The sequence below is a fragment of the Triturus cristatus genome, chromosome 12 (assembly GCF_964204655.1).
Source record: "Triturus cristatus chromosome 12, aTriCri1.1, whole genome shotgun sequence".
Classification (NCBI taxonomy): Eukaryota; Metazoa; Chordata; class Amphibia; order Caudata; family Salamandridae; genus Triturus; species Triturus cristatus.
The window spans coordinates 748236684-748258385 of NC_140595.1; the positions used below are offsets into that span (position 1 = coordinate 748236684).

Genomic DNA, 21702 nt, shown 5'->3' on the forward strand with positions numbered 1-21702 from the left:
AGATAGTACTCCCATTTTCTTAAACTGTACTCTTAGCACATGCGTGTGCACACCAGTACATGTGTAACCACTACAGAGCCTTTTACCCCAGCTGTGCAGCATGGAAATTTATTTTAAAAGGTAGCATTGGCAGATAGAACAGCTAGAGCAAGTTAAGAATTTTGTTAAAACCCAGGTCATTAAAAAACAAATACTTTCAATGCTGCTTCCCTCATCTGCATCACCTTTTGCCAAGTTGATTTATGTCACACTATGCCACTCTGATAAACAGCTCTTTGATGCACTGCAATGTGTCATCATGTGTCGTCATGCTCCTCCAAAAGTCAGGTAAAAATTGATCTAATTTTTCACACTGAAAGACACGAAATATGGAACTCCATCCTCAGATCGCAGCTTTACATTTCCAAAACAGCTAACACTTCACATAGCTGCAAACTGGCACTATCACTTCCAAACCGCCCAAGGCTTACTGGAAATACCACTGTGACCATCTACTCCAATGGCACAGTCCTGATACAAGCCAACAACGACAATCTGGAGTCCTTTGACACCTTATTCCCATCTCTCCGGAATGCCCCCTCTCACGCACTCCTCCCCTTCACGCCCCTACTCTTCCCCCCGAAGAACCGGACCTGCCATCAGAACTCACCCACCTTTCCGGCACTCCCTAAAAACCACACATGCCCTTCACCACGCGACATCACACTCACCACCCCCAGGGAGAACATGACCCCTCTACTTTCCCCCTCCGGCTCTCACACCCACCCACCACCAGCCCTCCACCCACCTCAATCCACCTTGAACAACTTGAACACTCAAGCTCTGACGGCCAACCACCTCCCCAAATCCACATGCAATAAAACACCAACACCCCAACACGACCCCCGCCACCCTGCACTCACGGCCCACCTAGACCCCTCACAGACAACACAACCATAACTAGGCTACCCAACACCCTGAGACTCTCTCCCCCCAGACCTCCCACAGATGACACAACCACCACAACAAGACTACCCAACACCCCGAGACTCTCTCCCCCTAGGCCCAACACACCCACACAGGACCAGTCCCGGTACCTCAATGAATTAGAGACTGAGCAGCGACTCTCCCTGCTGGAAACCCAGGTAGCAACCATAATCCAGGGCTTCAGTGAAATCCTAGCCAACCTCGACGCGCCCCATCAGCCTCCGCGTACCAGCTCCTTCACCACCCATACACAACAAAGGCCGCCCAAGGCTCACCACCAGAGATGGATCGCTACCCCCTCTCCAATCAGACACAGAGACCCAAAAGAACTAGAGTCGCAATGTCTGAGAGTGACGCAGCAGACCTCGCCTCCTCGTACGACAATCCTATTACAGCCACCCTCCAATCCAAAATCCAGGTGATTACCGGACTAGGAAGAGACCAAGCCCATCCGGAATTCCCCAGACCCTCGACCACCCGAACTATCATCCCCACGGCCCCTAAATGAAGAAACCCAAAACAGAGACGACCCCCACCAACTGCATGCTCACAAACTGCAGATCAGCTACCAAGCGTGCCACAGAGCTAGCAGAATCCATCCCCACTCACAAGATAGACATACCATTCATCACCAAAACCTGGCTAAATGATTCCTCCCTACTACTCCTGGACACTCTCATCCCCCCAGGCTTTACAATCACCAACAAAGACAGAAAAGACCAAAGAGGAGGAGGCATAGCAATCATCCACAGAGACAATATTTCCGTGACGGAAACAGACTCCTTCAACTACAACACCTTGGAATGCCTAACCGTCAACATCAGCACTAGCAACAACAAAACACTAATCTGCCACCTTATCTACCGCCCCCCAGGCAACTCCACCACCTTCACTGAACACCTGTCTGAGCTGATTGCCCACTGCTCATTCTGAGATGTGAATAACTTAATTCCGGGCGACCTCAACCTACACTGGAATGAAGAAAACAACCAGCTAATCCAGAACCTGAATGAGCTTCTACCAAACAACAACCTTACCCCACACTGCACAGAGGAAACTCACAAAAAAGGAGGAATCCTAGATGCCATTATTGCCAAAGGTGACACAGTTACGATAAACCACACCCTGCCTGTGGACTGGTCAGACCATCACTTAATCGTCTTCCACCTCACTCAACCAATCGCTTTCTAACCCCCCGCCCAAGAACATCCCAAATGGACCAGAAACCTCACTCAGATCAACATGACTGACCTGGAGGAAAAGGTCAACTCCCTCCTCACTACCTCCACGGATGATCTATCCACTACAGAACTCACTGCCCACTACAACACAACCTTGACATCCATTTTAGACCAAGTAGCCCCCCTGAAACTAAACAAACACAGGAACATCCCATCTAGATCCTGCTTCAACACAGTCATTAACAACGAAAGGAGACAACTTAGACCCATGGAAAGACTATGGAGAAGCAACTCCTCCACAAGCCTACTCGAACAACTCAAAGCAGCTCAAAGAAAATACAAAAAACAAATCTGCAGCGAAAAATCCACCCTTTTCTGCTCCGCCCTGGACAACACAAAAAACAGACCCAATGAACTGTTTAAAATCATCAAGCAACAAACCTCCAAGCCCCCGAAATCCTCTATGCAGGCCTCCAAGGAATTGTGCAAACACTTTGCCAAATTCTTTGAACAAAAAATCACCAAGATTGAACTCTCACTTGACATCAACACCAACCCTGCCTGCAAAAGCCTGTCTCCAGGTACAATAGAAAGCACGTGCTTGCACCCCACGAAAACATGGAAGTCCTTCAACCCCATCCCGGAAGCCGAGATCCTCAAGCTAATCTCCACCTCTAAACCCGCCTCTCACGTCTTCGACCCTATTCCCACCCAATTGAGCAAAAAACTAAACCTCTCCATAGCCCCGTTCTGGTGCAGGATCATTAACAGCTCCCTGAGAACTGGCATCATACCTGAATGCCTCAAAGTCGGCCAAGTAACGCCACTACTAAAAAATAAAAAAAACAGGCCTTGACTGCAAGGACCTGAATAACTTCAGACCCGTCTCCAATCTCCCCCTCCTATCCAAAATCCTCGAGAAATGCCTCCTCTCAGAACTGACTCAGCACATGGATAACATCAACCTTCTTGATCCCCACCAATCGGGGTTCAGAAAAGGCTATAGCACCGAGACTGCGATCCCCAGCATCACAGACGATATCCACAAATCGCTCGATACCGATCAATGCTGCCCACTCATTCTCCTCGACCTATCTGCAGCCTTTGACACGGATGATCACCAACTACTCATCAAGTCCCTACAAGAAAGGATAGGTGCTGATGAGGTGGTCCTACGCTGGTTCCCCTCCTCCTTACATAACCGCTCACAAAGGATAAAAATCTAAAACTTTACCTCAGACCTACACCTCGTCAGCAGGGGTGTTTCCCAAGGTTCATTGCTCTCACTACAACTGTTCAACATATACATGGAACCCCTCATCACCACACTAATAAATGTCAACATACCCTTCCACCTATAGGCTGATGACACCCGGATCTATCCAGAAACCTCCTCCCTAGATGACATCCTCAGACTAAATGACACTCTAAAAGAAATCCAACATTGGTTGTCTCAAAATCACCTAAAACTCAATCAAGACAAAATGGAGATCCTCCTCCTCTCCAACAAAGAAGAGAACCCTCAAATTGCAGAATGTCTTACAGCTATGGATGCTCTCAACTGTATTCTCACTCTGGCTAACTCAGTAAAATCACCCTAGACCCAAAACTTGACATGGCCAATCACATCAAAAACTCTACAAAAAGCACCTACCTCAACCTGAAGCTTCTAAACAAAATTTAACCATTCATCCCTACCAAGGATCTCAAACAAGCCACCCAATCACTGGTGCTATCCAGACTCGAGTATGGAATGCAACCCTAACTGGCACCACAAAATCCTACCTAGCTCCCCTCAAAACAGCCCTCCACGCAGCAGCCTGAATGGTCACTGGAATGAGGAAATACGATCACATATCACCAGCACTAAGAGAACTAAAATGGCTCCCAGTTGAACAGCGTGCCAATTTCAGAACTGCCTGCCTCACGCACAAAGCCCTACACACAGGAAAAACGGACTATCTGTCCGCCAAACTCAAGAGGGCCGGTCAGACAAGAAACCTCAGGAGATCCAACACCCTTCTTCTCATCCCTATGAAAACATGCAAACAAAAAAACGCTGCTAGCTGCTTCACAGGAAACGCACCCAAAATTTGGAACTCCATCCCAGCAGATAACAGAACTATCTCGTCCTTCACAAAATTAAAAAAACACCTAAAAGCCCTCTTCCTCAACTGCTCCTTCCCAAATGGATAGCCACCGCCTTAACGCTAACCCCGACTCCGTTGCTCTCTGACTTTGTATCACATAGACCTACCTCAACTCATTCCAAGACAATTTTGCATACAATGAGGTTACCTCAGGACTCACGTACTACCTCAATAATGCACAGCACACTTGGACTTCCGAACCTTTTTGCATAAGACTGCTCTATTATATAACTCTTGCGAAAAACTGTTGTAAAGCGCTCTGATACCCCCGGGTCCGACCAGCGTTATATAAAACTGCTTAAATAAAATAAATAAAATGTGTGAATACTTGGCTTATCATTTTGCATGTCCTATGGTCTACATTTGTATAGCCTGTATGCCTGATAAACATTGTAAAAAGGTATACACATAGCTTTTCTGGCCTCTGTTATTATGCACAATCAAGTATTGATATATGCCTATATGTTGAGCTATAAAAATGCAACATTGGCTATGTCAGTTCTTGTTCCATTATGTTATATTGTTGCCTACAAAGAAATGTATTGATGTATTGTACAAGTCAGGTAGACGACTGGCCTTGTTAAAGTGTAAGATTATTTTCTAGGTTATTGAACTATTCAATGATTAACAGACTCAAGTCTGTTAGCTTCACAGACAAATGGTTCTCGCTGAGGAAGAGGCAACACGCAAAAGTCATAAGCAATGAGTACATAGACCATCCTCAAAACAGTATCTCTGTGGTACCAGAGAAAGATAGGCCTTCAAGGCCAAACAAAGTTGCCTTGGTGAGTGGCGTTGGCATTTGGATACCTGCTGTATGGAGCCTTTTGTACAAGACAAAGGGTATTAAATTCAACCATCTGTTTAGCTGGGCATTTAAAAGAGTATCATCAGTGGAGGAGAGATGCTATTAGATCTCTCTGAGTCATCAAAAAATATGCATTTTCTCCAAAGGATAATTGTCTAAAGTATTATTCTTCACACCCAGATTGCCCCTTCTAAAAATAGAAAATGTTAACACTGAGCCATGTTTGTTGTTTTCATTTCTATTTTTTACGTCTGTAGATCTGTATAATAAACAAAATGTTACACCTTCTCTTTTCCATCAATTCATTATTGACCTAGCATATATGATCTTTATACTGAGCTGCCAATTGACAAATGATTGCCCAAATGACTGATTATCTCCACATCCTTCTTTACCATTAGGCTGCACACCTCAAGTGATATCCAGCATTAAATCACATTTTTTCATTACAGGGTTAGAACCTAAGGGGAACAAATAGCAGATGGGCTGAAGTTGAGTTGAACAATTGGCATGCCTTCACGAAAATGAGTGACATTGGGCTGAAGTGCAGTCATCATAGAAGTCTGTCTATGTATTTTTTCTTTGATCTTTCCTTAACAGATGATCTCTTGTATTCATTTCAGGCCTGAACAATATAATAAAACACTTGGGAAAAAATATACAGATCAGTATTCCTGCAGTGGAAGAGATGATTGCAAAGATTTCCATGGCAGTTGTATATTTCCCTTGTGTGCTCAGGTATCCGGGAACGAAAGACACCCACACACTAAGGAAGACAAGCATGCTGAAGGTGATCCATTTGGCCTCATTAAAAGTGTCAGGCAAATTTCGTGATAGAAATGCCAGAACACAGCTGCCACCGGCCTACATCCCCATGTAGCTCAGCATGCACCAGAAGGCAATCTCTGAACATTCATTACACTGCAGAATGATTGTCCCAGTCTTTATTTTCATGTTGTTTTCTGGGAAAGGAGGGCAGAGGAGCAACCAAGTGGCGCAAATAATGACTTGAACAAGTGTGCAACCAGAGACTGTAAAGATGGAGACCCAAGGACCCAACCACTTCCTCATGTTACTGCCAGGCTTTGTGGCATTGAAGGCAATGACCACCATGATAGTTTTTGACAAAATACAAGAGATACAGGCAGCGAATATAACACCAAAAGCAGGTTGGCGAAGCACACAGGTGATTTTCTCAGGTTTCCCAATGAAGAAGAAGGAGCAGAGAAAACTGAGCATCAGAGCACCAAGGAGAATGTAGGTGAGCACTTGGTTGTTCGCTTTAGCAACAGGAGTATCTGCATACTTAATAAATATAACTAAAATGAACAATGTCTTCAACGAACAAATTATTCCTACCAAGACCAAAACTATACCCAAAAGACTATGATAGGAGAGGAATTCTGTTTGCTTAGGGACACAGGTGTTACGCTTGTCATTGGACCACTGATCTGATGGGCATTGCTGGCATCCTCTTGCATCTGAAAGACAAGGACAACAAATGTAATTGATGGTAAAAAAAAAAAATAACATTATTCTTCATGACATCCGCTCTGAATGCTAATGGATCTGGTATGTTAAGTCACTTAGCATCTCGAGATTCTGTGTAAATTGCAGTTTTCCACATTTTCTTCTTCCATTAACCAGACACAGACCAAATTATATATTGGTCATTTCAGAAAATACAGCCACATTCCAGAGTTGTCTAAGTGGCACCAAAGTAATTTATAAAATCATCTCTTCTTTATGCACTTTGAAGACAAATCAGGTATATCTGAAAAAGATAGCAACAATGAACCAATAGGACTGTGGGCAATTCATCTACTTCAGGCTCTTCCAACGAAAGTTTGTGTGCTACTAGTAGCTCTCCAGCTAACCGTATGTAGCTCTCCTTTGTCCAGTCTAGCCTACTAAATTAGAAGCTTTTGCTTAAATGAATATATGTATATCAGAATTGAAAAGTGTGCATTAGAGACAAAAATGTGTGTGTTTTCAGAAAGGATGAGCTGATGCTTGAATTTCCAAAATCTATTTAAAGCTGAAATTTGAGTGATCAACAATGCCGTGTTGGGGAGGCTTATTGCTAATACTTTTACCTTGGAGCCAGGGGCATTCATGTTTCTCCAGTAGAGTCAATGCAAACTCACAAAACCTTAATTTATTTTTTTACATTACTGCTGGCAGTCCTGTCTGATGCACTGAGGTGATCACTGCAGGTCATTTTACATAGGGTGGCCACTAACGTAATCAACACTATTACAACACTAATGATATTAGTAGTTCTGCATAAGAGCTCTTATTTTAGAGAAGGTTGGAGACCCCTGATCTACCCAATTGTGACAATTCCTTATTAATTGCCCTGCTCATTAACAATGTTGTGATTAGTTACTGGGACAGAATCTTCTCATAAGAGTATTCAATTCTAAAATAAAACCAAAAAGAATATACCAAACGTCCTTGTGATGGTTTTAATTTGTCAGAGTTTGTCTCACAGTTTCTTTGAATATTGCACTTGTGGATTGAGTGTGGCTCATTGGCTGCTGATGCTATACATGGATTAAATCATAAATAGAACGGAACAAATATTCCACAGAGCAGAGACATATTATATGAGAATGTTGACTGCTAGAGATATGGTCACTTTTAAAGCGGCATGGGTAAGAATGTCAGCAAAATGAGAGCTTGCTAAGTTAATAACCCGCTTGGCTCACCGAATTAGGAATTCCTATGTCTCTCCAGACAAAATATACTGTGAAAAGTGGTTTATCAAAATAGAATTAAAACTCATCTAATTCCTAGTGGAAGCTTGTTTGTAAAATGCTATGCACTAGTTCACAAACCGCATTTTGTAGTACTTTAGTACTACCAAATGGCATTCACAATCCTATAAGTGTAAATTTCCACTTCCACATCTCCTATGATTTCTATGTTGACATCCTGACACATGTAAGTTTACTACTTGTTACTAAATGCGAGACTGACCAGAAAGAGTGGCTGGAAAGGGGCATACCTACTACGATATGGGGAGGTTAGGGAGGAGTAGGGAGGAGTAAGGAGGTATTTAACTAGAGGTTGGAGGAAGTATAGGGAGTGACATGCACCCATCCACAAAAGAGTAAGCCCCTTGCTATTCGCAAAAGTCTAAAACTACTACAGTAAAAAGAGATCTACAGCAGTATTAAAGTACTTTAGTTCAAAGATGGAATGAGTCCAGCGCTACACATTGCCAACCACTGGGACTGAAATACTCACTATTGACAATAGTGGAGGTAGGGACTTAAAATAAAGCAGTATAGGACATGGGTACTCGCAAACATTTTCCCAGAAGCCTAAAAGTATGGTACGTAATCTGTCTGAGGGCCGCACTGATGCCAGCAGGCTGGCGGTCAGGGTGAGGGGTGGCATACTTTGGGGGCTTTCACGGAGGCAGTAAGTTGGGCATAGGGGGAGAGAAGCATATACATTTAGTGGCCTAATTGCACAACAGAAAACGTGCGATTAATCCTGGCTTCCCCTTTTACCAAGTTATGTAATCCTATCCAATTTCTTTATTTCACTTTTCCTCCTTTTTCTTCACTATCACATATAAGAGGACCTCAAAATACATGACTTTAGAATGTGGGCTATACACAATTTTCTACTGTGTTTGATTTGAAAAACTATAATGCTTGTCAGGAATAATTTTAAATTCATGTTTGAAACTATCAGTTTTAAAAGAGAATATTTCTCCATGCACTGATATAATCTAATGTACTAAGTGGAAAAGGTCCTGCTTGTTAATAAAATACACTTTTTGAATTTGGAAGAGACTTTATCATATTTTACACTTTTGCTGCACAATTTCTTTAAAAATGAAGGTGGTCCTCAAGTTAAGCGGAATACAGGGCAACCTATTTAATTCCTTTCTTTAACTTCAATTTACCTTTAAATACATGCTGGTATGATTATTTAGGGGACCACATGTAAAGGTCAGAAGAGATGCATGCGGCCCCAAGGCTGCACTTTGAGTATCACTGCTACAGGGAATAATGTTACATTTAATATTTGAAATAGTTGCAAATATTAAAAAATATAATTTAATGTTTGAAAATAAATACATTTAAAATGTATTTATCATTTAATGACAAATGTTTGTAAATGTACAAATTATTGTAATATTACTTTGTATCAAAATGTTATCAAAGTACTTATACATAAATTTAAATAAATATTATTGCACAATAACATTTATTTGTACTTTAGGTTGGAATAGATGTTTTTATTTAATTCAATATATTTAAATGAAAAACACATTTAATTCAAAATTAAGTTAATATTGCTGTAGCATTGTTTAATTTTATTTGATATTTGAAATAAATATAACATGGATTTACAATAATATTTTAACATTACACTATTTTTACTATTTTTTTCAGTTAAATAAATGGTTTTTTTTCCTGAACTTTACAGGAGGAAAACTCCACATTTGCAGTAGAAATATCCCTATGGTAAAATCAGGAAATATTTAAAAAACTTTATAACATATTTTTCAAATTTCACACTTCATTATATTGGGGGAAGAATTTAGCTCAGGAGATACAGACAATTCTTTATTAAAGGTGGTTTCACTTTGACTGGAAGAAGATCATTATTCTGTATTATGCTACTTACAGACATAGAATAGTATAGGTAGAGGGGAAGCATGAGGAGAGGATAGCTTGAATAATTCATTGTTTGAGCCTATTTGCTATTAAATTGGTCTCCTTTGTGATAAGATGTTCCATTAAATGGAAATACTAAATAAAAGAATTCCTCACAGCAGGAGATCTTCATTATACATGTTAAAACTCATAGTTATACAAGTAAGAATGCAACAATTGTCAACACCTACTAAAAAAGAATTACCTAATGTGTGATGATAATTGCAAAATGATTGTAATGGAATGTGCATGTTTTGTTTTGGATTTTCACATATATCCCAAAACAAATTTATGATAGTTTTAATTGACAGAAAGTGTGGTCCAGACTTTGGATCAATTTTGATCTGCTTCTGAATATTGAGATAATAGTTGTAAAACAGAGATGATTCGGAACCCATTTGAAACAGATTGATGTCAATAGCCTTAAGTATGAGATGGGAATTTGGACTACTGGTAACGCTAATTAGACTCAATATTTGAAATTTTAACCAATACCATGTAAGATCAGCAACATTACTTTATTGTCAAATTGTTGTTTTTCATTTGGGCTACATCATGTGTTTCTTTCACAATATCAATATTAAAAGAACTTATTTTCAATCTGATGGAATCATAGCTAAATAAGTAGATACATATTCAAATTATTGTAGAGCACCGCATCCATATTGTACCATAAATGATGGTAACCAGTATTGATAGAATAAATCATGGTAGATACTTTGTATCCTCAAAGATTTGCTTTTAAATTCAGAAGCTAAAGGGCTTGAAACATTTTTGTATCAAGTCTATACACCACATTCTTTAAAAGGAGTTAATAATTGCCCAGAAATTGAGAAAATCGCAGTATACATACATTAACTCTGATTAGAGAAAACCTGGTATGTTAGTAATATTTATTAATTGATACATATGGACACCGCTTTGTCCCTGATGGAGTCCTTTCTCTCTAATAGAGCTCACATCGTGAGCTGTGGTCACTTTAGGTCGGGCTCCATCCAGCTACCTTAAGAGGTGCCAGAGGGTTCCTCACTTAGCCCGACTTTGTTCAATCTTTATGTTGCCCCTCTGGCTAAATCTATTCGATCCTATGGCTTCCAAGTATTATTGCATGCGGAAGATATGAACATTATTGTATCCATTGCCAACGACGTTCCTTTGGTGGACGAGAGGTTTAAACATTGTATGGTGAACATTAACAAGTGGCTTAAATTAAATACCAACAAGACTGAAATCTTGTTTTTTGGCGAGCAAAGATCGGCATGGTCAGAGCTGCGGTGGCTCCCCCTCCCTGTCACTGAGGCTACAAAATTAGGGGTGATCTTTGACACCTCCCTTTCCTTTGACACTGAGGCTAAGGAAATTGTCAGTTCTTGTTATTTCACCATTAAAATATTGAGGAAGGTCTTTCCATTCGTCCCTGCCAAACATAGAGTTGCCGTGGTCAATCACCCATCTGTTCCTGGATGTCCCTAAACGTCTGTCAATCAGAGATGGCATCCACTCTTTGCACTAGCTGCCAGTAACGAGGCTTGTGAAGTTTAAAGTGCTTTGTCTAGTTCACACTACTCTTCATTGCCAGTGGCTGATGCATTTGAGAATGGCCTTGCGATGGAACAAGTCCAATAGACAGTTGAGGTCTGCCTCTTCTATCTCTGGATAGGGGTTTGGAGGGGGGGGGATTGTTTAACAAATGTCCTTACTAACGTTTTGAATGTTTTTTTTGCCCCTCTGATGGCCAGATTCGATATTATTGATGCCAGGTTAAAAGATATAGAAACGGTTACCGGGGTTATCGAGAATTGTATGAGGACTAACGGTATGATCCAAAGTGTGGCTCCAACGAAAATGGTTGATCCCTTGTTGTTTACCTCTACCAATTCTGCTGGCCCAGTAAAACCCGCAACAGTAATTCAATCTACCCCAGCAGGAATACCCCTACCTCTATCTAATCTCCCACTTCCCACTACTGCTACGTCGCCACTCTCACAGGGTCATCCATCTCTCCCTGTAAGGAATTTCAACCTGCTAGTTAAATCAAACCCAACTAAATCAGGGAAGACTTCCAATGAGACTGGTGGCTGTATTAACCAAGATTTAGGTAGTTTAAGATGGAAAAACATAGTAAATCTTCCCCCAGAGGGAGCACCCTTTGTAATAATTCTAAGTGGTGTCCCAGAGCTCACTAATTCTGCCCTAGAAACCTGTGACTCTCTAAAAAATAAAGTGACCAGCTGGCTGAATATCCATAGGCCCCTCCCCCCAAATATGAGAGGTGACGTTTTGATGGTCAGGAGGGTCACTTGGCTGGGAGACACTATGAAGAAAATCAAGGGCGACAGCATTTTGCTAAATTTTAGAAACCCACAGATTGTCTCACATATTTGTAATTGGATGGGTAATACGGGAGGTACATCTATTCTACCTCTTCCATTGTCCTTCTTTTACCCCCCACGAAATATTCATACCCTCTTAGGGAATGTTGAAGAATGGTCAAGAGTGGGATCCAGCCCCCAAGGCAGAAGGCATAGGCACATTCGCTATGATGCGCCTACCCTAGGCGACTATTCTTGTACCAATAGGTACAGCTGCCTTGAGGAGGTTGACTGACTGTGTCGGGAGGATGGCATTAGGGGAGACGAAGGTGGGATTCTTCACTCTGTACAGCCGCACTCGGTGATTCCCGCCCCTGGCAGTGGGCATTCAACAAGAATGGCGAATTTAAGTAATGAAGATTCTTGCAAAAATCCTCTTGTTACTTCTCATGGCCCATCTTCATTAAAAATTATTTCCTGGAATGTAGCTGGTCTTTCCAATAAGCTCACCTGTCCTGAATGGGGCTCATTTATAGACCTTCATGATATATGTTTCTTCCAGGAAACATGGGCAAGGGAAGAGCAATTTCGTTTGGGGTTCGCTTCATTCTCAGTCCCGGCCAGGTGGGGAGGAAAGGGCCGACCGTCAGGGGGTCTAACAATCTGGGTTGCTACCCATTTGGGTTGCAGTGCCAGTGTTTTAGACACAGGGTCTGACGATGTTCAATGTGTGTTGTTGGACTGGCGGACTGGTTCTAGATTAGCTGTGATTAATGTTTACTCCAGACCTATGAGTCTCTCTGCAGTCACGGGTCATCGAAGGTCATCGAAGAGCTATCTATTGTTCTGACTAAGATTCCTGAGGGTACTACGTATGTGGTGGGAGGAGATTTTAATTCTCATTTTGAACCACTTGAGGGGTTGCTGGATGCCATAAATCAGGAGGAGGATGATATATGGAAAATCCCACATGTGGTAGGCCCAACGGTAAGGTCATGGGCTCATTTGGCCGTCCAAATTACATCCCTGACGTTGGCTCACTCGATTAGGGCATGTAATGGTCGTGCAAAATCTGATAACCCCTCTAGACCTACTTTTAACAAGGCAGGGAGGGAGGCTCGACTTGCTTATATTTTTGTTCAATGTAAGGAGTGGACTAGAGTGCTAGATTTTAGGGTGGTATCTAGGGGAGAGAGCGACCATAATCCCTTGATTCTGGATTTTTCCTTACCAGGTCTGTGCAAGGGTGGATCTTTATTGCAATCTGATATATCCGGTAGGGTTACCCTGTCTAATAATAGACGAAGGGTAAAATGGGACAAATTGGCTAATAATCCAGAGGAACTATCTGAACTATATGCTAGGGTTAGTCCAGTATTGGTTGACGTGGCCGCTCTTATCGAGCAACAACCTTTGTTTGATTTCTATGAAAAACTGGGTGAACTCAATAAGGCATTATTCCTCAGTCTATCAGATATTTTAAATCCCCCAGGCCCTCGTGGGAAAAGGGCACGAAGAAAGCACCCCTGGATATGGTGTCCCCTTCCTACCTAGACTGCACCGGACTGGGTTGAGGGACACCGCTTTGTCCCTGATGGAGTCCTTTCTCTCTAATAGAGCTCACATCGTGAGCTGTGGTCACTTTAGGTCGGGCTCCATCCAGCTACCTTAAGAGGTGCCAGCGGGTTCCTCACTTAGCCCGACTTTGTTCAATTTTTATGTTGCCCCTCTGGCTAAATCTATTCGATCCTATGGCTTCCAAGTATTATTGCATGCGGAAGATATGAACATTATTGTATCCATTGCCAACGACGTTCCTTTGGTGGACGAGAGGTTTAAACATTGTATGGTGAACATTAACAAGTGGCTTGAATTAAATACCAACAAGACTGAAATCTTGTTTTTTGGCGAGCAAAGATCGGCATAGTCAGAGCTGTGGTGGCTCCCCCTCCCTGTCACTGAGGCTACAAAATTAGGGGTGATCTTTGACACCTCCCTTTCCTTTGACACTGAGGCTAAGGAAATTGTCAGTTCTTGTTATTTCACCATTAAAATATTGAGGAAGGTCTTTCCATTCGTCCCTGCCAAACATAGAGTTGCCGTGGTCAATCACCCATCTGTTCCTGGATGTCCCTAAACGTCTGTCAATCAGAGATGGCATCCACTCTTTGCACTAGCTGCCAGTAACAAGGCTTGTGAAGTTTAAAGTGCTTTGTCTAGTTCACACTACTCTTCATTGCCAGTGGCTGATGCATTTGAGAATGGCCTTGCAATGGAACAAGTCCAATAGACAGTTGAGGTCTGCCTCTTCTATCTCTGGATAGGGGTTTGGAGGGGGGGGGGATTGTTTAACAAATGTCCTTACTAATGTTTTGAATGTTTTTTTTGCCCCTCTGATGGCCAGATTCGATATTATTGATGCCAGGTTAAAAGATATAGAAACGGTTACCGGGGTTATCGAGAATTGTATGAGGACTAATGGTATGATCCAAAGTGTGGCTCCAACGAAAATGGTTGATCCCTTGTTGTTTACCTCTACCAATTCTGCTGGCCCAGTAAAACCCGCAACAGTAATTACATCCCTGACGTTGGCTCACTCGATTAGGGCATGTAATGGTCGTGCAAAATCTGATAACCCCTCTAGACCTACTTTTAACAAGGCAGGGAGGGAGGCTCGACTTGATTATATTTTTGTTCAATGTAAGGAGTGGACTAGAGTGCTAGATTTTAGGGTGGTATCTAGGGGAGAGAGCGACCATAATCCCTTGATTCTGGATTTTTCCTTACCAGGTCTGTGCAAGGGTGGATCTTTATTGCAATCTGATATATCCGGTAGGGTTACCCTGTCTAATAATAGACGAAGGGTAAGATGGGACAAATTGGCTAATAATCCAGAGGAACTATCTGAACTATATGCTAGGGTTAGTCCAGTATTGGTTGACGTGGCCGCTCTTATCGAGCAACAACCTTTGTTTGATTTCTATGAAAAACTGGGTGAACTCAATAAGGCATTATTCCTCAGTCTATCAGATATTTTAAATCCCCCAGGCCCTCGTGGGAAAAGGGCACGAAGAAAGCACCCCTGGATATGGTGTCCCCTTCCTACCTAGACTGCACCGGACTGGGTTGAGGGACACCGCTTTGTCCCTGATGGAGTCCTTTCTCTCTAATAGAGCTCACATCGTGAGCTGTGGTCACTTTAGGTCGGGCTCCATCCAGCTACCTTAAGAGGTGCCAGCGGGTTCCTCACTTAGCCCGACTTTGTTCAATTTTTATGTTGCCCCTCTGGCTAAATCTATTCGATCCTATGGCTTCCAAGTATTATTGCATGCGGAAGATATGAACATTATTGTATCCATTGCCAACGACGTTCCTTTGGTGGACGAGAGGTTTAAACATTGTATGGTGAACATTAACAAGTGGCTTGAATTAAATACCAACAAGACTGAAATCTTGTTTTTTGGCGAGCAAAGATCGGCATAGTCAGAGCTGTGGTGGCTCCCCCTCCCTGTCACTGAGGCTACAAAATTAGGGGTGATCTTTGACACCTCCCTTTCCTTTGACACTGAGGCTAAGGAAATTGTCAGTTCTTGTTATTTCACCATTAAAATATTGAGGAAGGTCTTTCCATTCGTCCCTGCCAAACATAGAGTTGCCGTGGTCAATCACCCATCTGTTCCTGGATGTCCCTAAACGTCTGTCAATCAGAGATGGCATCCACTCTTTGCACTAGCTGCCAGTAACAAGGCTTGTGAAGTTTAAAGTGCTTTGTCTAGTTCACACTACTCTTCATTGCCAGTGGCTGATGCATTTGAGAATGGCCTTGCAATGGAACAAGTCCAATAGACAGTTGAGGTCTGCCTCTTCTATCTCTGGATAGGGGTTTGGAGGGGGGGGGGATTGTTTAACAAATGTCCTTACTAATGTTTTGAATGTTTTTTTTGCCCCTCTGATGGCCAGATTCGATATTATTGATGCCAGGTTAAAAGATATAGAAACGGTTACCGGGGTTATCGAGAATTGTATGAGGACTAATGGTATGATCCAAAGTGTGGCTCCAACGAAAATGGTTGATCCCTTGTTGTTTACCTCTACCAATTCTGCTGGCCCAGTAAAACCCGCAACAGTAATTACATCCCTGACGTTGGCTCACTCGATTAGGGCATGTAATGGTCGTGCAAAATCTGATAACCCCTCTAGACCTACTTTTAACAAGGCAGGGAGGGAGGCTCGACTTGATTATATTTTTGTTCAATGTAAGGAGTGGACTAGAGTGCTAGATTTTAGGGTGGTATCTAGGGGAGAGAGCGACCATAATCCCTTGATTCTGGATTTTTCCTTACCAGGTCTGTGCAAGGGTGGATCTTTATTGCAATCTGATATATCCGGTAGGGTTACCCTGTCTAATAATAGACGAAGGGTAAGATGGGACAAATTGGCTAATAATCCAGAGGAACTATCTGAACTATATGCTAGGGTTAGTCCAGTATTGGTTGACGTGGCCGCTCTTATCGAGCAACAACCTTTGTTTGATTTCTATGAAAAACTGGGTGAACTCAATAAGGCATTATTCCTCAGTCTATCAGATATTTTAAATCCCCCAAGCCCTCGTGGGAAAAGGGCACGAAGAAAGCACCCCTGGTATAATAGGGCATGCAGATTGGCGAAGAGCGAACTGCTGGATGCATTAAAAGACAATGCAAACAGGGATGTAATCCAACATAGGAGACGAGTTTATCGACAGCTAATCCATCATGCCAAGCTTGAGTGGGGGAATGAAAATTGGGTTAGGTTAACATCTGCCCTAGCGGGTAGGAACGCGCAGAAGTTTTGGCAGATTGTGACCACTGGTTCAGCTGAACCTGATCCAGCAGTGATGCTGAACATTCCTGCAGAAGTATGGGAAGAACATTTTAGCATCTTGTATAAGGGGGACTATTCCTGTATGTAGGTCCCACCGGGTGAATTGTTGACAACCGACGCTGTAGGTCCAGCGGTGATTAGTTTTACCCTGGGTGAGGTTCGGGCTGCTGTATCCATGCTTCCTGCGGGCAAAGCACCAGGGTTGGATAGGGTTCCGGGAGATCTTTATAAACACAAACCTAGAGTTTGGGCACCCTATCTTCTAACAATATTTAATGCAATTTCTGGGGGTATGGCGGTCCCTACCACTTGGCTGGGTGCAGAGGTAGTCCCTATTTTTAAGAAGGGGTCACCTCTGCTCCCAGCCAACCATAGGCCAATCAACCTAATAGATGTAGCCCAGAAACTTTTTGCAAGGCTGATCCTGGACCGCCTCTTGGAATGGATGGAGGAATCTGAGATTCTGAGCCAGTATCAGGCAGGTTTTAGAAAGAGCGTATCAACTATAGATCAGATTTTTAGATTGAGTATGCTCTTTTGGAAGACGGCTAAGGTTGAGGGCATACACTGTCTTTGTAGACCTGCGTGCGGCCTTTGACCTGGTCCCATGTAGGAAACTTTGGATTGTTTTACGGGAGTTAGGAATGCCAGTCCCTCTTCTGGATATTATAATACGACTCCACACTCATAATTTCGCTAGGGTCAGGTGTGGTCAGGTGTGGGAGAGAAGGTAATTTGTCATCTAGCTTCTCCGTTGACAGGGGGGTTAGGCAGGGTTGCGTCTTGGCACCAACCCTGTTCTGCCTCTACGTAAACGGAGTTATCTCCCATTTGAATGCGGTCCCCAACAGAGACGCACCAAAGCTTGGTGGTATAGGGATATCAGCGATTATGTTCGCGGATGATACCCTGTTACTTGCTAAGACACCAATGGGTATTCAGCGAGTTCTGGATGGTTTTGTCTCTTTTTTTCATGATCGGGGGCTCGAAATAAATGCGGCCAAAACGAAATTTATGATTTTTAATCCTCCGAAGACATCTCGCCCAAATCTGGTCATAGACGGTGTCAGCCTGGAAAGAGTTCAGACGTTTGAGTATTTGGGATTGACTCTTAATGAAAATTTGGCCTGGGCTCAACACCAGACTAAATCCAGTTTAAAGCTAATTGAAAAGGCGGGGGGGATTATCAAATTATGGAATAAATCCATGATAAAACCTATTGGCCCTCCACTCGAAATTTATAAAATGCAGGCACGTGGGGCAGTAATCTATGGCGGTGAATTGTGGGGACACAATTGTGCCCCTGCAATTACTGCCACGGAAAATAAGTTTCTTAGGAACTTGGTTTCCCTACCTATTAGCTCACCCCTTCTTCCTCTCAGGCTTGACTTGGGACTAAGATCATTAAAGGAGGAATTGGGCTTAAAGCCTTTAACCTTTTGGAGGCGCCTTTGGGTAACCCCTGAACTCTATACTTATAGGCAAGAATTTATGGAATTATTAAAATTCCCAAACATACGGAAACTCCCATGGCTAAAATATATAAAGGATGAATTTGAGAGGTTGGGTTGTTCTCTCTTGTGGACAAATCCGGAAGAGGCCTGTAGAAATATATCCCGCAAAGACCTGGCCAGCATGTACTACAATTGTAATCTGTCTGCTTGTTTATTGAGTGACAAAATGGGGACATTGACCAGTACATTCTTAACAATGAAAGACTATTATAAGATGGAGACTGTTCTGGATGATATTAACCCCACCGGTTTTAGATATAACTCCTTACCAATTAGAGCCCTTACTAGTAGATGGTACCCACCTACTGTCAAAAATTGTCCAGCCTGTACTGAGGAGTTGGAGAATGATATTCATGTTATGTTTTTTTGCCCTTCATATTTGAAGCCCAGGAAAAAGTGGATTATTCCCATTTGCAGAGATTGGGGGTTTAGGCATTATTTGCATGCCTATCGAATATTAAAATCTGACCTATCCCCATTAACTGTCTTTACTGTAAGTAAATTCTTAGCTGCTATGTGGAATATTAGAAGAAGTCTCGTGGTAAAATAAGATTTTGCCCACTATACATGAGTCTTCCAATGATGAGCGAGACTCCCTGCTGATACCTTGTATAGGCAATGAAGATGCTTTTTACGATTAACATCCCTATGCGAAGATGTATATTTCTTATTTTTTTATTCTAGAAATGTATATTATATTGTGTAATGATTTGTTTTGTATTGTATTGTGATCTCTTTTATGACATTTCTAATGTCGAAATAAAGATAATGAATGAATGAATAATAGTAGTAGCAGTAGTAATAGTTGTAGTACTGGTAGGGTTAGGGTAATATTAGTATTAGCAGCAGGAGTTGTAGTAATATGAACAGTTGTAGAAAAAGTAGCACTTATAATATTTATTGTTTTGTTTTTATTAATATAGCTCTTTTCAGAATTCCATACCTTTCTCATTGGACATTTCCCCTTCGGAACATTGGATGCAGTCGAAGCAGCATGTGGGCTGTCCATTGCGAGCAGCTTTCCTATACCCAGGGACACAGCTCTCACTGCACACAGAGCGGGGAATCTGAGAATGATAAAGGCATACAAAAAGGCAATTGTATTGGAAGGACAAGAACATTACACCAGTTAGGATAAGAAAATGGGGGAATATAATACAACATATTTACTAAGCCTGGGCGAAATTTATATTATCAAGCATGATTCAGAATTTTCTGAATTTTGCATTATTCATGTTACGCTAAACTCCTGAAATTACGTCATTATGCCACTTCATGTAATTATACTCCATTGTCAGTAAAACTGTATGGGAAATTCTCCATTTGCAGTAAATACAAAGTAGTTACAGAACAGGAACAGCTGTTGTTTGCAGTGCTTTTGTTTTCTTGCACTATTTCTTTAGCATGAAGATATTGCGGGAATGACAGATTTACAATTGATAAAAATACCCCTGAAATCCATTTGGAAGTACAGCAGATGATAATATTCAGTATCTAACATTATGTTTTAAAAGTGGTTGTAATGATACTGGCAATAATTATATCTACAAATAAAAAGTAGTCCTCAATATTTTGTTCCTACTACTTATAGCTTGCCATTTAAAGGTATAGGTGGTTAAATGTGTCAGGCAGAGACAATAAAAGACTCAGGCTACAGAAATCCTTGCAGGCTAGTACATCACATTGCAGAGACCCCAACAGGTCCCAAATTAGATTAAAATTCTCTGAATATTGAATATTTCTAGGCAATATGTGATTTTAGGAGAAAAGTCACAGTTGAAGTAAAACTGAATTTAGTTTGATATTTCTTTGCTTTTGTTCAGTGCAATAAACATTTATAGTGGGATGGTAGTGTGTAAACCACAGAAAAGGATAGAAAATGCTACTTTTATCCTTTGTAATGTTTTTCTCCAAACCATGTCACAAAGTGACCAGTGGTGTTTAAGACATGCATCCAATTTGCTGCTTTCATTTGTATTACTTTGTTTTGAATTTTAGTTTTATAACCATCAGATGACACTGCACCGATTTAGCAAATTGGCAGGGAGCTTGCAGCATTAGATTAATCTAAATGTACTTTCTTATCCTGCAGAGAGCTCTACGTTTAAAGTGCAGAATACGTGTGATAGATATTCAAGGTCAGTTAACAATGAGTCAAGGTTTAAATTTGTTAGCAGTGAGTCAGTTTAACGTTTAGATATCCCACCAACGTTGTTTTATTCAGTTAATTTGTAAAAAAAAAAATGATTATGTTTAAAAACAGAAGTTATAAAAGGACCTTTTTATAGGTCTCAATTTACTCAAATTTAATGGGTTCTTTGAAACTGCATTTCATGATTTGTTGTGTTAATAGTCCTATATGTTCGCCTTTAAAATGTCAATCAGAAAACACCTAGGAACTTCCCATGAGTCCATTGTAATAAGCTGGAAAGCCTAACCTTAAAAACTGGGTGGAGTTTTGTTCCTAGTTATCACAGAAAGGCAAACCTTACTGGAGGCTGGAAGTGGCAGCTTGGTTATTTCTCTTTTTAAGAAAGGCTGATAGTTAAATCCCTCTAATTGCAGGCTGTTAACATTAGTAGTTGCCTGTGGTAATGTCTTTTCTATGACTTTGTCTAAAACTAAACAACATAATCTCATTTTAGCAGTAAGGCTTTATCAGGAATGCATCAACAAGTTATAACATATCAACAACACACAATTAGTCCCAGAAACAAGTAATAAGCAAGAAGCAACCACTTCTTTTTTAACATGCATTGACTTATGTAGTTTAGGCTGTTCGTCAGTGTAAATAAAGTCAGTGGCTAATTTCTCCCATTTTATTATAGTGTTGATTGAGCTGTGATGCAGAAATGGGGTTGCAGGTGCTACTGGGATCTATAACTGATTATATCAACTGTATCCCCAAACCAATAGTATTTAGACACTGTTTTGGTTAGTCTGGCCTTGTTCTTTCTGGCCTCAAGATGTAATGTAAATATTGTTTTATCTCCAACCGAATCAGAACTGATGAAATAATTCAATCCATTTCTCTAAAAACAATAGTGTTGAGTTGTTGAAAAGGCTACAACTGGCTATTGAATGCTGCCTTTGTTGTGGAAATGTTTTTATGGCCTATATGTTTCCAGACAAAAGGTCCGTAAGAAGAAATGTTACTTTTTCAATAATCAATTCAGTCATTTAATAAAGTCTCATAAAATTACATTTTCATGTTTTAAGGGACAATCTC

At 41.4% G+C, this 21702-nt stretch overlaps 1 pseudogene; it reads right to left on the reverse strand.

Annotated features, from left to right (window-relative positions):
* Nucleotides 1-5672: 5672 nt before the first annotated feature.
* Nucleotides 5673-21702, reverse strand: part of LOC146782678 (extracellular calcium-sensing receptor-like) — a 49798-nt pseudogene continuing 33768 nt past the window's right edge.